Here is an 18,905-nt window from a genome sequence, read left to right as displayed (position 1 = left end):
GAATGAAACTCTGCTGACATTTATAGATTTTTGACACAAGGTCATTAATTCTGCCAAGCCTGGCCGAGTCGTGTACCCTGTACTATTGGAACCCGACTGCGTATCGTTAACGGTATCGGTCCTAAAAGTTCACATCGGTCGGGCCCTACTAAATATTAAAATGTCCTCCTCAGAGCACCCGGTCACACTGGATCCTGACAAAGGCTTCTCAAATAAAAGGAAAAGGTGATAACATCAGGACTATTTTTTGAGGTGGATGAATACAAATCTGGTTTTGGGGAACATGTTTGTAGGATTTGGCCAAAAGAAAGCACATAATCATGCACAGCAGTAGCTCTCCTGCCCAAAATCTAAATGCCTGAAAACAAAAAATAGTCCTTTTGCATTCCACATAAAACCTCGGTGTCACACATAGTAAAAAAAAGGAAACCTGTTCTCATGTTTGTAAGTCACTTCAGAGGATATCACAGCATACATTAGGAGCTCTGAGGTGCACTGAGGCCGACATGGTTGGCCTGCTGCCCTGTTCTCAGTCTGCAGGGAGGAGACGATTGTTCTCAGGTCATGGATGAAGAGATGTTTGAGCCTAAAATCCTGCAGTGTCCCATAACAGAGAAGAGTGTGTAAGTGAACCAGGGGTGAAAACTGCCTGAAAGCCTCTCCTTGAAAAAAAAAGAGAAAAACTGTAAGTCTACAATACTTTCAATACAAGAGGCAACATAAGATGCCTGTTCACACCTACATGAATGGGATTTCTTCAGATTGGCATTAATAAATACTAGTATTGTTTTAATATTCAAGGAGGTATTGTCTCTTCTTTATGGATCTATATTTGTATATTTTATCACCTGCTAATACTCGAACAATGGTGAGGCCCACCTCACAGAATAACACACACAGGTAAAGTTTAGAGAAGTTACTGTAGTCTGATCCAACAGTAATGAATCATGACTGTCAGGAATTAACTTCTTTTTTTTTTTTTCTTCTTCTGCAGATTCCCTGGAGTGTATTACTTTTAGAGCTCTGGCTAAAGGTGATCACTCACAGAGCCATAATTAGAAAAGTTAACTTTAGTATTTGGTTTGTTCACGTGGACCATCTACAACCAAACCACAGCTTGTAAACTTAAGTCCCAGGAACTCCAGAAAATCACTGCAAGGGCTAGTGGCTCTCAAAGTTCTCTTCTTTAACCCTCTTTGTTGTCGCCTATTTTCTGCACTTACTGTTGTTTCACTTTTATAAAGGTCACATTTTATGCAAATACTTTACCCTGGTTTTCCTAACACTAATGTGTGTCCCTATTCTACCTACAAACCCCACAATGATGAGAAAAGTCCATCCTCTCCGTCTTTTGCCTGCTCCACTTTTCAGAAAATGTGTGCTCAAACAGGCCGTTTGGAGATGTTCCCTTCATGACATCACAGTAGCCCAGCAGTAGCCCCTCCCCCAGGTAGGTGACACTCCCACAGCTAGATGTTTGTTCTGCCCTCTGCGTCAACCTTTCACCGTAAACAATAGGACATGGAGCGAGAAAGCCCGAGCCACCCAAGCCCTTCCAGAGAGGGGGCGTGGTCAGACACCGCTCATTTACATATTTAAAGGTACAGACACAGAAACAGCCTGTTCTGAGCAGGGCTGAAATAGAGGGGTTTATAGACATGATCAAATACAGGATCAGAGTGGATTTAGAACAAGAAACTACACACACATATTCTGGGGAGCTTTGAGACTTATTTAAACTGGTTGAAAATGAGAATATTTGACCTTTATGAATCATCGTACCATTGGGAATCTTTAAATCTCCATGGTATTGTTACTTGCATCACTGCTCTCGTATCTATGTTCTTCCTGATTAAACATTAACAGCACAGATTTAACTAACAACAGTAAGGACAGCAGTGGAGCAATGCATCCAGGCAGCTCAAGTTTAATGCTGATGTTTTGAACCTGCAGGTACTGTATAATGATGAACAAATTTTGGAATTGATTCAATGGTTTGATCAATCTAACAGCCAAAGCTCAGGCTGTCCTGTCTGAATCATGCAGGAGTTATCGAGCCTGCTTATAGTGCTGGTTTCTGCATGCTGTAGTTTAACAATTGAAGACGTTTTGAATCAATAAATACAGAAAACAGTAACAGCATAACACATATAGCTGCCAAAAAGCTACTGAAAAATGTAGTAAAACTAATAACATTGCATATTGAAGCTAAGTTACACTGTCCATTGTACACTTTCCATTGACTTAATTTGCATGGAGCTCACCATAAGTTAAGGTTGTGCATATTTTACTTGCTTCTGTGAGTTTGTTTTTGGGTGTATGGACAGTTTAGAGATCACCAGAAATATTGCAAAGAACTTCACATTTCCTTCATGTCTATTGTGGGCTATCTTGTAAACAATGCAATGTGATGGCTTTCTAAAACAGGTTACACTGAATAAAGAAAAATTATTTTGTTAATGACAATTACATTATTTTGTCTGGTTTTGATGCTGATTAGAACTCTAAAGAACAGCTGTTGATGTTGTGCTTTGCCTCTGGTCACTTCCTGTACGCACCTCTGGTCACTTCCTGTCAACACTTGTGGAGTCCGATCAGACTGAAAACTGTTTGATTGCACTTCCTGACGTTGTTTCCTCCTCTTTAGATCCTTGCTTGTGTTGTACTTACTCTCTGATGTACATTGCTTTGGATAAAAGCGTCTGCTAAATGATTGCAGAATAAACACTTTTCATTGAATTATAGTGTTGTTCCTCCTTGACTCTCAGATATAAAAACAAGCTGGTGAAGACTTTATACAGATCCAGTTTAAGTGACAGCACCTCTGATCTCCGTGTTTTCCAGGTGCACGCTTTTCCTCTTTATATTTATTTTAAATATTTTAAAAGCTCATCCTCATGCTACACTTGGCTTTCGCTAAATGTGTCAAGAAATGAGTCGGTGCAATCAAACCTCCTGTTGATCAGAGTGTGCAGAGTGAACTTCCAGCCTGTGTCGTTGTGTGCAGCGGTGCTCAGGAGCTCTTCTCTGTGAGTTTGTTCCACACACTGACCTGAAAGAAGACGCCTCTCCTGTGGCTCCATGAGGCCAGACAGACACAAAAACACTCTCCTCCTCCCCTCTGACACACTTGTGTGTGCCTGCAGCCTGGGGAGAGAGCTTTTCATGCTCCACTGTTTCCTCAGAAAGCAGAGCCACTTCAACTCCCAAACGCTGCAAAACTGGGACCTGTTCTGTGTTACTGTACTGTGAGTCAGAGAGTACAGCCAGCACTTTAACCTGCATGCTTTGTGTCAGGAAAGGAGAGGTGTGAAAACTGGATCTTATTCCCTTTGGAAAATGACTGCCTCCCTCTGACTCCAAATAATAAAAAAAAATGTTCTCATTCAGCACTTTTTTCTTGGATGTTATTTTACTGAGGATTTGAGGTGCATCACAAATCTCCCAGAAACCACAGCTCACTTCATCATGAAGCCGCAGGTCGGAGAGAGAAATAATCTCAGATTCTTAGAACAGAAAGAGACATGTTGGAAACAAGTTATGATCCGGGCTTAAGTGAGATATAATGGATGGAAAATTAATAACTACAAAAACCCTTGGTGTTGGTCATGAGTCAAGGTGTCTGTGATGTATTTAGATTCACACGTTTAATGTCACATTTGACAGGTTAAATATTTTTCTCTTTCACAGTTTGACATGCACACATTACTTGTTGGAAAATCGTTTTTATGAGATATTTAACTGGCCAAATATGCACTTAAAGGGGAACTCAGGTATTTTTGAACATGGGCCCTAATGTACAGATTTTTGGGTCTGTGGTTGGGTGGTGTTTGTAAAGTTCATCTGTAGGGGATGTGAGTGGCTTGAGGGAGCAAGTGATTGGCACAGGTGATTGTTGGTGGAGGAGAATTTTCCTTTTGGGAATTTTGATAAAAGGGAATTGAATTAGCTCTAGAAACACCGGGCAAGTATTGTGACGATTTGTTCATGTTGTTCGATGTGCGTGTGTGTGTGTGTCTGAAATTAAAGAGTCTAAATACCAAGTTGCTAGCCGTGTGCATCTGTTGTGCTGAAACAGAACCCAGTAGCTGCTGTTACCATACGGTTTCGAGGATTCAGGTATCGGCGCTAGCGATCGCGCTGGTGCACTTAACTCGCTGCTTGACGGGCGTATACCCACTGAAAAGCCGGCTTGTTCTGATTTTCTCCTGGACCTCATCACCCACGTTTGATAGCCCAGTTTTCCGCTGTAGGTTACGCAATAGGTGACGTCGCCTCAATGAATGCTCCTGATTGGATAAACGCTCTGCTAGTCGGGGCTCATTTACACAGCATAGAGCTCTGGTCTATTCCTATCCGGCGAGTTTGCCGGAGCCCCTCTCGAAACTCGCCGCCACGATCTCTCTGGGAGTAGCAGAGAGAACTCCTGTGATTCCCCACTAGCCTCAACGTCATCTTTTGTTATTGTTTAGATTGAGAGCCCCCTGGTGGCGGATTTTACATACTGTGCGATTAAAGGTGCAAAAACCTGAATCCTTAAAGGGACAAAGATACCCGGTCAAAGTACGTCAGATAAACGTTGAAAATGACAGGCTCAAATTATTATTATTTTACTTTTTAAAGCTATCTTTATTAGTTTTAACTTTAAAGACAACAAGCAAGAAACAATTACATGGATTCCCGTATTTTAAAAAATACAGGCAAGAAAAAGAAGAGGGACATATCCCATTCTCTACAGCATTGAAAGAAATATCACCAAGAAAACATTCTCAATTGAATCGTGTCCTGGCATTAGAATCATCTCTGAACCTCAACGAATCCATTAGCGAAGTCCAATCCAATGATGTCATGTGACCAAGTGTAATAGTTGTTATTTGTCCTTTGTTTAAGCTTCACTTATCTGAACTGTAATGTCTTAAACTGGTGAATATAAAAGCAGTAGGACTTCTTCTGTCCTGATCTAAGATGTGAGCTAAAGGGCGACCAGGGAGCATGATGAGCTTATTCCTCGCGCTTTAACAAAGCAATCACAGAGACACAGTTAGGACACAGTTTACAAAGTAAAAGCTGAATGTAGAGAGAGAAAATAAAACACTTGAGGATCGGTTACATTTTCACAGCAGCTCTGACTGCGTCCTAACAGATTGATCAGGAAAGCCGTGAAATGAAGGGCTTGGTTTTAAAATGAGATATCTTCTGTTTGATAAATGTGTCGTCTACTCTGATGAAATGATCGCCGCCATTACATTTAAACTGCTAAATGCATATTATTTCTCTAAAACCCTTAAAGCAGCTCCACTTTAAATGTAATCATCACCTTTGGATTTAAAGCTATGAAGCTCATATGGCATAAAAGGCATTAAGTATAGAGTCTGGAAGCATTGTGAAGGATGAATGGTCTTAAGTGTGCTATTAAACCAATCAATTTGCATTAATCAGCTTAGACGTGGAGTGAAGAGACATTAAAAGCTTATTTTTGATGGAGGTTTATTTTCTATATGCTACAGTGGAGGCACCATAGTGTTAACTTAAAGCCTTTAAGAACAGTAAGAGTAAGTCATTACGTACTGATACTGTCTTTTTCTCACTGCTCCTTAAGTGAAGCCAATTCTTATACATCTCATTTTATAAAATTCACCCTGAGAGGGGCTTTAATTCCCTCACATACTGTAGGCCTGTATACCACAGTGTTATATGTATTACTGTATATTTAACCTCAAATCTTCAGAAGGCCAGCATCTTGAATTCTCATAATTATTTTTTTTTGTTTTTTATACATTTTGAATTTATCTCAAGGGCAATCTAAGAAACAAATGAATTATTTTCTGATTAAAGCTTTACCGTAACTGTTCTTCAAACGACACAACATGTTCTCACTCCCAACTCGTCAACTAAAGAAGCTTGGTGAGCAGTCCAACACTTCAAAATGTGATGCTGTGTGTTACCACTTAGTATGAAGGCTGTCAAGGGCAAACTGTTACAGCCGAGGACAATTTACACGAGGACATATGTGCAGCAAATTCAGTCAAAAAACAAATGCAACACTGGAAATGTGCTGCAAAGCAAGAAAATATGCTGAAAAATTGTTTGATTTTATTTCTGGTTTCTGAAAACATTCATTAAAAGCAAATAGATAAATGATACGTTAGACCTTCAAAATGAAGCTTACTTCATATTTTACACTTTGGAGTTTTTAAAAATCAATCAATATTTGGCTGCACTTGAGGACACTGAAAACTAGGCCTTGTTTTGCTCTTTCAGGAGCATGGAGTTGGGATGTGCATGGAGCTGGGAGGGTTGTCAGCTGATACCTCCTCAGCTGAGTGTAGGGCCTTCTGAGAGACATTGAGGTCTGCCTGATTGAGATCCTCAGTCTCTCTCTCAGCTGCAACCACCTCAGCCTTTTCCGTTGTGTTGGTCTGGTGCACCTCACATCACACCACATTTACACTCAACCACACATTTCAGACATGACTGATGCCTCATACTTCTATTTCAGGTTAGTTATTTCATACATTTGTTTATTTTGGTTACCTAAAGATAATGTCTTTGTGACCAGCGCTAAGCCAGGTGGTAATGTCGCCCATTTCATTCTTCAGTCCCTTCATTTATTCACTTTTTATTTCCGTTAAATATTTATGTATCTAATTTCTGATCTCTCAGACTGTCTCTGTGCTGTATAAAGTAAAATAAATCGCATCACACAACCTTCTATTTTTGTACACTTTTTTACACTTTAATCTCTCTCACACTCACATTTGTGTTTGAGCTCAAACAGGCGGACAGTAAATGATCATTTGTTCAAATCTAATCTATTTTACCATCTGTTTGCATTTATCTGCCTGATATTTCCAATCAACGACGTGTCAACTGGAATATTATTCCATGTCACGTTGCATTTGTTCGTATTTGAGCTGAAAAAACATTCTGACAGACGGCAGATAAAGACTTGTCAGTGCAGCCATATTGTTTTCCCACCTTGCTCACCCTTTTCCTTCCAGACAAAACTGTTTTGTGATTGTGCAAAACGAAGAAATAAGCCCTCTGTCTCAAATGCCACTTGTCAAATGGATTTGACTGACGCAGATTGCAGAGGATAAGGTTTCAGACCACAAATTTCCAGCCTGACGTACTCGGCAAATCTGGCTTACCAGCGAAGCATAAAGAACTGTCGTATTCCCTCAAAGAGGTTTACTTTGGAGAAAACTTTGTCTTTCAGGCCTTTTTGACAGCATCTCAAACTCTACTTTTCTTCAATTTATGACCCTGAATCTGCAACATTGTTAAAACCTTCTCGTTTACAGACATAAATGTAACTTGTATTAAGTCTTTGCCGTGTATTTGCCTTGTTTTAAAGCAGAGGGAGTTTGATTTACTGCATGTACTTGCAGTTTACATCAACTTGTTTCTTTATTACATTTTTTTCAAACCTTTATCTAAAACAGTTTTACAGCTTTTTATACTTTCTATACTGTAAGTGAGCATCATTTGATGTGTTGCCTGTGTTTCTTGTAGAAAGGAACCGTCATGACCCTCTATATCAGGGGTTCCCAAACTTTTCAGCTTGTGACCTTCACAATCAGGGCGCCAGACTTGGGACCCCCACTGTCCCTGGACGTGAGAGCGGACAGCCACGCACACATGTAGGATACTTATAAGTCTATTCAAACACTGCAACACAAAAGAACAAAACAAAAGAATACAACAGCCTAAAAACCAATTATATGACAATTACTTATAGTAATTTATTATCAGAAAGGTGGAATACAAGTAATTTCCATATACTTTAGCACTGAGTAGACAAACAAAAATAATTAAATGGACACAGGTGCTCATCTTTGTGTGTATAGAGCAGCTGCAGACTCCTACATTGTTGCTGTCATGTGAAAATTTACATTTTAAGTGTGTTTTCATTTAATTTGATTTCACTTAATAATAGGGTTATACTCAATTTAATTATTTATGGATATATATTTACAATAATGGGTACAACATACAATTACATTTATTTTCTAAATTGTCATAGTTTTATTTGGAGGGCATCTCCCGACCCCCTCTTGGTTTTTTTTTTAACTTTTTATTTGAAAATGATTTTATTTTATCAATTCATTTCTTGACCTTTAAAAAGGAGAGTTAAAAAGTAAAACCCTCTTTTCGGTGTGTGTCAGCTGTTGCTAGGCAGAAAATACTTTAAATCCAGTTTTGTGATTGGTGGTCCCGCTAGCAGAATAAAAGCCAGCCTGTTATCGTAATCCAATGAGTAAAATAAATTATTTCAATGACTGTAAAATTGACCAATCCCATCTTCCGTCTCAATGGGTGGGCTTTGTTTGTCAAGGTAAACTTTTTGAAAAGTTCCGCCAGCTGTTGGCACGAACAACAAGCTAACAGGATGGAAGCTTTATGTTTCTGTCAATGAGGAGGACAAAGCACAACATTTAAAATCAACTCTTTTTTCTCGATTAACTTCTAATGAAAGGTTTGGGGTTAACCGACAGAAGAAGGCCGACACCTGAGATTCATATGGGGTAGTGAGGGAGGCGTTTCAAATCCAGCAGTGACACCTGTGGTGGACTTCGCTTTCAGTAAGATCATCTAACAGTAAGTCATTTAAAATCTACGAGGCCGCCGTGCCAACTTAGTTTATCCTGGCTGCTGCTGCTGCTGCCGTTTTGTTAAGATTAATTTGATAAAAAAAAAATATTTATTATTTTATGTCAGCCTAGGCTTTTATGTAAAGCTTCCGGTGTTACGGTTCAAAGTGGGACCATGTTAATTAGTGACTTTCAGCCAAATGTCTGTGGTTGTCATAGTTACAGCAGTTGTTAAGTCCGTTAGGCCTCTTTTTGAGCTTTCATGAAAGACATAGCCTATTTAATAAGTAGGCTATTTTTGACACTATAATTAAAAAACTAAACAAAGACGCATTAGTCATGATACTTTACGTTTTCAACATCTATTGTAACCTATTTACAGTCTATGGTTGTAACTAGGAAAACCACAGCGGCATTTGCTGAAAGTCCCCAATTAACACGGTCACTCTTTAAATTGTAACAAGCAAGTGTTAGTGATCTGTAGCCTATTGCTTTTAGATTTTGCATGAAGGCTGTTTTAAGAATAAATCCTAACATATATTTAATAACTGGCTGCCTTGCCAATCTAATAATGTTATGAACAGTAGGAACCTATTGTTTGTTTGCGGTGATGGATTCCTTAAGATCGCTGTTCACTGTTCATGGTGCTGAAGTGTGTTGCTTACTTGGCTGTGTGTGCTGTCATGATGTGGATGCTTACTTGAGATTTTGTTGGTCCTGTGTGGTAGGTTAGAGGGGGGAGGTGCAATGCTTATGCACCTCATCCTGTTGTCAGCATCTGAAGAAGTGCACGCACAGTTTGTGTGATGAGACCATTTTTTAAAGGCTGATTTTTTTTTGTTGCATTTTGCTTATAAAACCAACTGTTTTGGTAATAACACACCCTCTCCCTGTGTTCTGCATTGCTGAGTCTGTTCTATTAAGCTATAACTCTGTAATGTTTTGTTCAGAGCTATTTGTACTTTTGCCAAATTAAAAGAGAGGCTACAGTAAGCTGGGCTGGCAGCTTGTTTTTTGGTATAGGGGGGTCAGAGAGCTAAGATTTAAGAGGCAGGAAAAGTTGCAGGAGTTTGCATTTTCAATTAACTGTTTTATAAACAAATAGTGATGGCAGAGTGTATAAGTGGCTTTTTCAAGTCATTGTAGCCTAAATATAGTTACTGAAGCAATTATTTTCATACTGAATTATTGACAGAGAAAAACTAAGTTCTTTTGTCATTGTCTGAATATCCAGCCTCGTCTTAATATGCAATCTATTCTGTTCCACAAAATCCTCTGCTTGTATATTTTTTAGATGCCAGTTTGATATTTGGAGCATTTTTTTGCAATGTGAATTAGACGGAATAAGTCTTTCCAAACACGTGTGCACCAGAGAAACTTACAACATTGGCAGAAGCTGCAGGCAGTTTTTCAAGGTCTAAAAAAATCTGCAGATTAAAATACTTTTTGTGATATCTCAACATTTACCATAAAACCTGGTGTATGAGACCAACTCCTAATACCTATTTTGTCATCTGAAATAGTTGTCTGCGTCCTTGATACCATAGCAACCAAAATACAATGTATAAAAAGCTGAAGAATTCACTGCATTACCTCAACAGCAGCCACCACCATCACCCACTGCACATGGCCTGACGGAAATTTAGTGTATTGCCTCTGCTGTTTTGCTGCAGAAAAAACATGTTGTGATATTTAGTGGACCAAGTATCTCCACAGCTTCATCCATAGTTACACATATTGTTTTCCTGTTGGATGGTCGGTTTAAAAACTATCGCCCATTCTTCCTGCTAGTCGTCTGCCATGTTTGTTGTTTATTAAGTTGCGTTTGACAGCGAGAACATTTGTGAGATTTCCAGGACTCGGGTTGTTAATGTGTGGCTTGCTCCATGTTTTTTTTGTAATTTTCGTTGCTCTCAACACACTACAGGAACAATCATTTTAATCTTTCTTTATTTGCCCTCATGTGTAAAGGTCGCTTTTGGAAACTTTTGGTATATGAGCCCAGCTTTAACCTGGACAACAGAAAATGTCCACAAGGGTCGAGGTTCTTGTGATTACAAAGTCATCACTTTTCAGTTTCGACTCACAAAGTAATCCATTTAATTTAGATCCAAAACGGCCTCTCTAGTTTGTCAAAAGTTTTCAAATAAAATTGAAAAAAAAAAGAAAAAGTGTTGACCCTAAATTTGCCGAGAAGTAAATAGAAAGTGCATCACAGCAAACAGCAACAGTGGGGGAAGCAATTGCTGCAGTTTTGCTCTTAAATTGGAGCTTTCAAAAAGGACGGAGTACATCTGTATTTTCAGTACGACTCCTGGTTGTAGAATTCAGCTGCTCCTCTATGATTCCATCTGCAGGCTTTTTATTTTGCAGACTGTCACTGCTGCAGTGCCTCAGGTAATTGTGCAATAGATCTCTGCCAGATGGTGACCCTCTACCAGCGATGCAGTAATGGGGACTGGGCCCTCGCAGGTTAATTTTTTTGTGGCTCTGCGAGAGATTTTCCAGGAGCCCGCTCTCTCTCTTTGATTCAGCGTAAGATCCACACCCTCAGCCCTCCGCTCCGGGGCGACCGCTTCCCGCGTCGTTCAGTCGGGCCGATTTCCAGACTCAAAGCCTCGAATTTGTCATTTTATCTGCATGTGGTTTGAGCTGAAACGATGACAAACTGCACTCACAGGCAGAACAAACACCTGTTTACTAGCTCATCTATATTCTGCAGCCTCATGTCCTTCCTTTATTTACAGCTCGCTCTCTCACCCCCTCCTCCTCCACTTGTTATCTCCATCATCATTGCAAAAAGGCGGCAGTTTCTTCTTTCATATTGAAAGCAGTCTGTCATCGTACTCGCTAAAGGATGGCAATTTTTCTGAGAGATATATTTCACCGGTGATGGGCTCTGTGCCACGACACGTCCACAGAGTGTCATCCCTCTTCCTCGTGGAGTTAATAACATCTGTGTGTGTTCTGGTCGGGGTGAAGGTCAGCGGCAACATGATTTCAGTGCTGCTCTATTTCAAGTTATCACTAATAAGAGGCAGCAGCAGCAGCGACATCTCACACTCTGCTGTCACACTGACACACCTGATCAGCCGCTCCGCTCCTGACAGTGCCCGAGCCGTTCAGCTGTTCAAGGTTATGAAACCGTCACAGACCAACTGGAAAAGAAACATTGGTCATATTTAGATAGATGGCGTTGCTAAAACACATCCGGGACTGCAGGATGGTACAGTATTGTTAGCAACATTCAGTTCAGGTAAATTTAAACCTGGGCTCTATTTTACATCTGATGGGCTCTAAATGATTGTGAGATTCTTTCAGTATAGCCTCACAAGGCAAATCATAAAACCAGATGTTTTCATTGCTGCAATCAAGAACATCCGTAGAGCTCTGCGAAGCCACCAGACTCTATTAACAAAAACAATCATTTGACCTTGAAAAAAAGAGAAGGTCAACCACTGCCTCACTCAGTAAACTTTATATCCGGTGTATAAGATGCACATTTTAGAGTGGGCTGGGTCTGGTTTTAGTTAGGAGTGTTAGGAGAGTTGTGGTTTGACTGTGTTTCCAGCTGTGCTGAAGATTTGCTCGGATGCTGCACTTGTAGCAAAAATGCAGAGGTTGTTAAAGTCCACATATCACAACAAGGGCAGGAGAGTTTAATTTACAGTAAAATCCAGAATATAAGTCGCACCGGTGTATAAGACGCACCTTGTTTTTTAAGGTCTCTTAGAAAGAAAAAAAAAGTTTAAACTGTCTTCCTGCGTGACGATTTCTATAGTGTTCAGTCACCTCAACAACGGTCAGTTTCTGTACAGCTGTGTCGCTCTTTTAGTTCAGTTTGTTTTCACTTTCGGGAGTTTGCACTCCTACTAGCTACAGTACAGTAGTCAAGCTCTCAGCCTGCAATGAAAGTTGTGAGGCACAGACCAGCTAGCTTGCGAGCTCTCTGCCTGACTCTGCTGGTCACACTTTAACTTTAATATAGACCTCTTTCAATTAAAAGATCACTCAACAAGGTTTATATACAGAACAATATACCCCCCTTTTATGTTAATGCATGATTATGACCTGGTGAGGAAGAAATAATGTAAAAAGTCTCCCTCCTCCACTCTGATGTTAGCTTAGCCCGTTTACCGCAATGCAGTCATAGTGGCCACGGTAACAGGGGTCTACAGGACCCCCTGCTGGCGCGTACTGTGCACTACAACCCCTCACCTCAATACATTATATTTGCGTCAGTTTCACACAAAAGTAGCGTTGGCATTTTCGAAGGTATTAAAAGTCATACCGTCAGGATTTCTAAATACCCTGGTATGCCGTGATACCACCCAAGCCTACTATAGACTACAGTTGAACATTTCAGTCATTTTTCTTCACTGATAGTTGAACACGTTAACAATCAATTAACAATTCATCATTTATATTAATGAGCTACAAAGAGCACGTCTGTTTTCATGTACTGCCACTCTCTTCTGACTCTCTCTCTAAGGCTCTGAAGTGCCCACGTTCAGATTCCCCACGTGGGCCAAGTCTGATCTGATTGGTCGGCCTGTCGACTCTGCCGTAATTGGTCAGTCGCTCAGCACGGTTCTCGGAAATGTCACGCCCGTTTTACCATATTGGGAATGCAGCCACTTTTGCTCCGAGGGCTGGGGAGCATAAACATTAGCACCTTAGCACTACTGTGCTACTGCAGGCTGCAGCATATTGTGGGCGTGCTACAGAAGTTAATGGGCGTGCAACATGAGCTGCTGGGCTTGCCACAACGAGCCAATGGGCTTAGATCAGTGATCTCACACTGACAAGACGTCACACTGGGAACATTTTTTCGGGGGCTAGAACCGAGCGTTACATGCAGCTAATGCTACAGCTAACAGGAGGACGTAGGAGAAGCTGCGTTTCCGTGGACTTTGAATTTTTGCTCATAGATAAACATGCACAGGACACTTGGAAAACACACTAAAGGGCATATAAAACCAGAAAAAGCATAATATGTCAATCATTATAGCATTACAGTAGTATTGTGAAACATTTATTCATTAAATACAAACACACTTTAAACAACAACAAGGCTCCTTCTTTAAAACAGTGCTCTTCTAAACATATCACGGTCATTAACTAACAAAACAATGCCAAAAGTGGCACTATCTCTGTAAGGCTGAAAAAATTAAACACATTATTAAAATTAACAAAGTGCTGTATAAGACTATCTTCAAAATATCTATCTTCAAAGTTCAGAACATGAACATGTCTTAACTTTCAGAAGTGAGTTGTCAATACATAAAATACTCTATACTCACCATTAAGGCCTAGTCGTTTCTTTTTAGAAAGATCAGCATATCTACATGATCACGGTTGAGTAGTGTCTATTCACAGTAAGTCCATCTGCAGAAAACTCTCTCTGCTGGCACAGACGTCCCGGGGATGCACAGGTACTCCCTGGACAAGTTAGCCAGCCTAGTGAAACGTCCTATGTTTGTTTTCCACCAGTCAACGGGGTTTACATCCAGAGGGGCGTGGTCGTAGCGGAGGAAGTTTTTTTTACCTCTACAGTGGTGCTGTCCTCAAGTGGTTTCGCAGCTCCATTTTCATTCCCTCCTTCTATATCTCTGCTGGCCACAATGTCAGTCGGCCACATTACCAAATGGCACTGCTGATACCAGTTTTAGGATCTTAGTATTAGAATGTAGTATTTTTTTCTGGAGAAAGAAAACCAAGGTGGTTTTGATGAGGGTCTGACATTGATGCAATCAGTGCTGGTGAAGACAGCAGGTCCGCTGACTGTGCACACAAATAAAAGCTCTAGTGGTATGGCTTTAACTCCACGCACCGGCTGCTGTCACCCTCTTTTCTCAGTGGGAATTTATCAGGCTGAATGTGATCGGGCACGTGTGGGAGATTCAATATCAGAATCATTAAACATAAAAATTAGTTATAAAGTTATTATATATAGTCTTATGTACAATCACGGTGGGTGTTTGATTAGTGTTACTGGTAACTCCTGAAGTCAAATGTCATCTCCACAGTCTTAAGGGGGTTCAGCTCCAGATGGTTCTGACTGCAGCAGAGGGCCAGCTGGACCTCCCGTCTGTAAGCAGACTCGTCACCATCGGGGATGAGAACGATGACGGTGGTGTCGTCTGCAAACTTCAGGAGTTTCACAGAAGGGTCCCCTGAGTCGTTGGTTTATTGAGTCCTCTTTGTGGGCAGACATAACGGTCGTGGTAACCTTTAGGGCTCCCAAGAATAGCACGATATCCTCCATGAGCTGCACGTATTCATCTTTTAGTTCCAATATTCCGGCGTCTTTGAGATTGGTCACTGTGCGAACAGAAAGCACAGCAGTAACTACCCAGCGCTGCTTCAGTCCAGCAAACATCTCGCAGACAGAGTTCCATCTTGTTTTGCAGGACTGTATTAGTTTAATTTCATGCTGCTTGCTCTCCAGTGCTTTAGAGGCAACGGTGCTATGATTGAAATGTCTCACCAGCTTCCCAGCTGCAGCAATGACCCGGTGCACGTACCCAGCAAATCCATCATCGATGGCCAGATGAAGAGTGTGCGTAAAACTTGGAACAGACTGCCAGTTAGCACGACTGTTTGCTGCCACAATCATTTTTTGCGTTGTCATGGACACAGGTGGTCACTTGACCAGCTAGTCCCCACATCTCATTCAGATTTTCAGCTGGGTTGTCTGCTGTGTGTCCGACTGGCATGGCCTTGGTTAGCAGGACGACTGATTGTAAATTCCAGTCTTTGTCTATGTAGTGTCATGTAATGGTAATGTAACTCTCTTAGAGCTGTCCAACAGTCTGTTGTTATTGCTAAAAGTAAGTGTGCCTTTTGCTCCTCTTTTTGTTTTTGTCTTGTACCGCTTCTCAACGTGGTTAGTGATTGGTCTCCTTGAGCTCATGCGATAGCCTGGTTCAATGTAGTTCAGTAGCTCAAGAAGTCCTTCACTGTCCCCCCCGTTATAGGCATCATGTCCCTTTCCTCCATAAAGCAAAGCCTTTGAGTTATTGCCTCTGCACGCTCACACTACTACAGCATCTTTTAGCAAACACCAATTTGATAGTTTGTTGAGAGGACAGTGTTTCACTTTCGACCTGCACTGCAATCGTCGGGTGCTGGCTTTTCAGGTGCTACAACATTGACGATGTACTGGAGTTGTACTTTAAGAAAGTGTTGCAATATTTACATTTGGACTTCGTTTTGACCGCTTCGTTTTTGCCTCACTTTTCTCAGCACTGCTTCTTCCTTTAGGAGTAATAACAGTAGTTTTTCTGAGTCGCAAAGGTGAAGGACGCCTTCTTTTGGTATTAAATGGTATTACATGTGACCGCAAGTAAAATTATTAAGAAAACAGATTGTCAGTTAAACCATTTTGAATCAGTTTAATTCTTAACGGTGATTAATCGATTTATCATTCATCATTAACATCCCTATCATCACTATCAACATTACTGTCTATTGAGCGCTCAACTATAGCACCTGGTAGCTAGCAGGAGTCCAACCTCCACAAGAGCTACACAGCTACATAGAAACTGCACTTTTTGGACTTTGCTGAGCACAATAGAAATCCTCACACGGACTCTTTAAACCTTTCTCTCGAGACCCCAAAACAGGTGCGACTTTTGCGGTTCTTCATAATACTTTACTGTACTTAAACAGTTTGAGCCTACTATTCCTGTACATCAGTCGTAGGGTGTTTCTCTACTCATGCTGTTGCCCATTCTACCCAATCAAGTCCCATTTTACTGTCGGCTTAAAACCAATACAAGATACATTTTCAATATGGACTTTTAGCCTTCTTGAATGACTGTATAGCCTCTGAACTAACCACTAGGCCACCAGCACACCATATCTTTAATTCACTGAAGGAACTCCAATGCAGGCTTTAAACACAATAATCTGCTGATACCTGCTACTTCTTGAGCAATTTTTGAAATGAGGACTCCTGGAACATACACAGTACTGCACTGGAGCATTTTCCTGAGCCACAACACAGACAAACGTGTTTTATTAAAATGACTGAGAGACTGTAGGTCCTGGCCTTTATTGACATTTTATTAAATATAAAGGCGATACGTTGTGTTCAATCAGAGCGTACCTACTGTGTGCTTTTTAAAGTTCCAGCAACGGCTGCAGAGTCCAGCTTCCCTCACCAGCTAATCAGACGCTGGCTCGGCCTCAAATACGCCGTGTCCTCACTGAGGCGTATTAATAAAGCAGAAAGTATGTTCAAGGTTATTACTGCTGATGTATTCCTGTGACTGAGAGGGAAAGTCAGTGTAAATTGTTGAGGGAGAGAAATATTAGATTCGCATATTACTTCTCTCTCATCAAGCACAGCTTTAACCCCGCTGTGTGATCTCATGAAACCTGGTGAACTGCAGCTCTGACTGTGAGCAGCTCCAATACAGTTATTATTTATTCTCATTCAAAACAGCCTTCTCCATGTGGAAAAAACCCACACACATTTATAAGATTCAGGTAGACCCCCACTGTAAAAAATAAATGTAATGATACAGACGTGATCTTTCCACCTGGACTGTGAAATAAATTCAAAAACTCAAATAACATCCTCCCATCCTGCTGGGAGAAGAGAGAGGCATACGTATAGAGGCTTGAAGACGTCTCGTTAAATTCTGGGTTTCATATCGGGGAACTATTGTGTGATTTGCAGTACAAGCCGTTTAGCGCCCTCTGCAGGCTCATCCTGGGATTACTCCAATCATACTCCAATGATCTCATGATCTGAAACTTTGCCCACGTTAAATATGAACATTCAGCATTGTAACACAATATATGAGTTTTAAAATGGGCATCAAACCACTCACATAAGTGCGCCATTTCATTACTAAGTCACACTGCCGTGGCATGTTCTTGTTGCACTACTATTGTTGTTTGAAAATGGAACTTTTTTGAAAACGAAAACGTTTCTGTTTTCAGTGGATCATTTTCGGTTGAACATGGCCTTTGAATAACTGTCTGAACCTTTTAGTAGCATTTGACAACAGAGAATATATTTCCTCTTTCACTGCTGCAAGCTGAAGGAACCAACTCTGACCCACAATCCCCACATACTCAGTACCCCGCACTACGCCGTAGTTCCCTGCCACTCTAGTCAATCGTTGTGTTTCCACAGCGAGCGCCGCGGTCTGTCTCCGGAGCGTGACACCAGCGCCTCTACACTCTACTCCATTTCAAATACGCTTTGAGGCTATTTTTGACGCTTCAGGTCTGCGTCAAGCTGGACAGAATATGACAACTCGGACAAGAAGTCAGACAAGGACACGCACAGAGCATCCGATCAATTTCAAAATAAAACACAATATAAAGACTCACAACTGTATTTTTCATCACTTTATCAATATAACGTCAAAACACAGAATGAACAACAAATCATCCTCAGACAGACAAAGTATCATGTTGTCTGCATGTTTCCTCTCGTGCAGAAACAGATCCAGTGGGGCATGGCAGACGGAGCAAACCGTGGCGCTGTTGGACCATGGCGAGAACGTAGCATAAAATGTATAAAATCAGTGCCCAGATATTTGAAATTATTTGAATTCCACTTTTTGGTCCAGCCAACTGTTTGGACGTTCTTTGTTTTAAACTGTTTATCCAAAGTTGGTTTCACATCCTGTCTTGTGTTGTTCCAGCTCTTTGGGGCTGTACTCGTGTTAAAGAAATGTATAGAGCAGCAGAATGGATTCAAAGTCTGCTCTTTTCATTTTGGGTCAGGTCCCTTTCCTGTTCCAACATGACACTGCAATTAAGAGGATTTTCAGTTTTCCATTTGATTCATCATAATTACACTGCCGCAGATCAACTCAGGGACAGAAATGCACAACCTCCCTCTCATCCTTTTTTTTACTGGCCAGTGGCTATAATCGACCTGAATGGCTTCTCCAGTCATGAGATATACATGAATTAAGAGATAGTTAATTGCATCATTGGAATCCACTGCGGCCCCGGGGCCTTTTGTTCTCTGTTCCAGCGCTATCAAGTCTCCTCTGTAGCTCTGCTGCAAACTCCTGCAAAGTTACAGCTTCTTCTCACGCACTAATCAACTCTGAAAGTTTATTTTAGAGGAAATGTGCACTGTCATCACTGCATGGGCATACTGCATCCATTAGATCCTCATACATTTTTTAACAAGCTCTGTTCCCAAACAGTGTACTCTTGCAAATACAAACAAATACACCTTTCAGCGAGGTGTTGAGCGACTCCTGATATTAAGACTTTAATTAGTGACGGCTTGCTGAGAGCTTAGAAACGCTGTGTTGTGTTGTGTTAAGCAGA

The sequence above is a fragment of the Labrus mixtus genome, chromosome 12 (genome assembly GCF_963584025.1).
Source record: "Labrus mixtus chromosome 12, fLabMix1.1, whole genome shotgun sequence".
In the NCBI taxonomy this organism is placed as follows: Eukaryota; Metazoa; Chordata; class Actinopteri; order Labriformes; family Labridae; genus Labrus; species Labrus mixtus.
The sequence above is the reverse complement of the archived record's forward strand: the minus strand, read 5'-3'. Positions refer to the sequence as shown.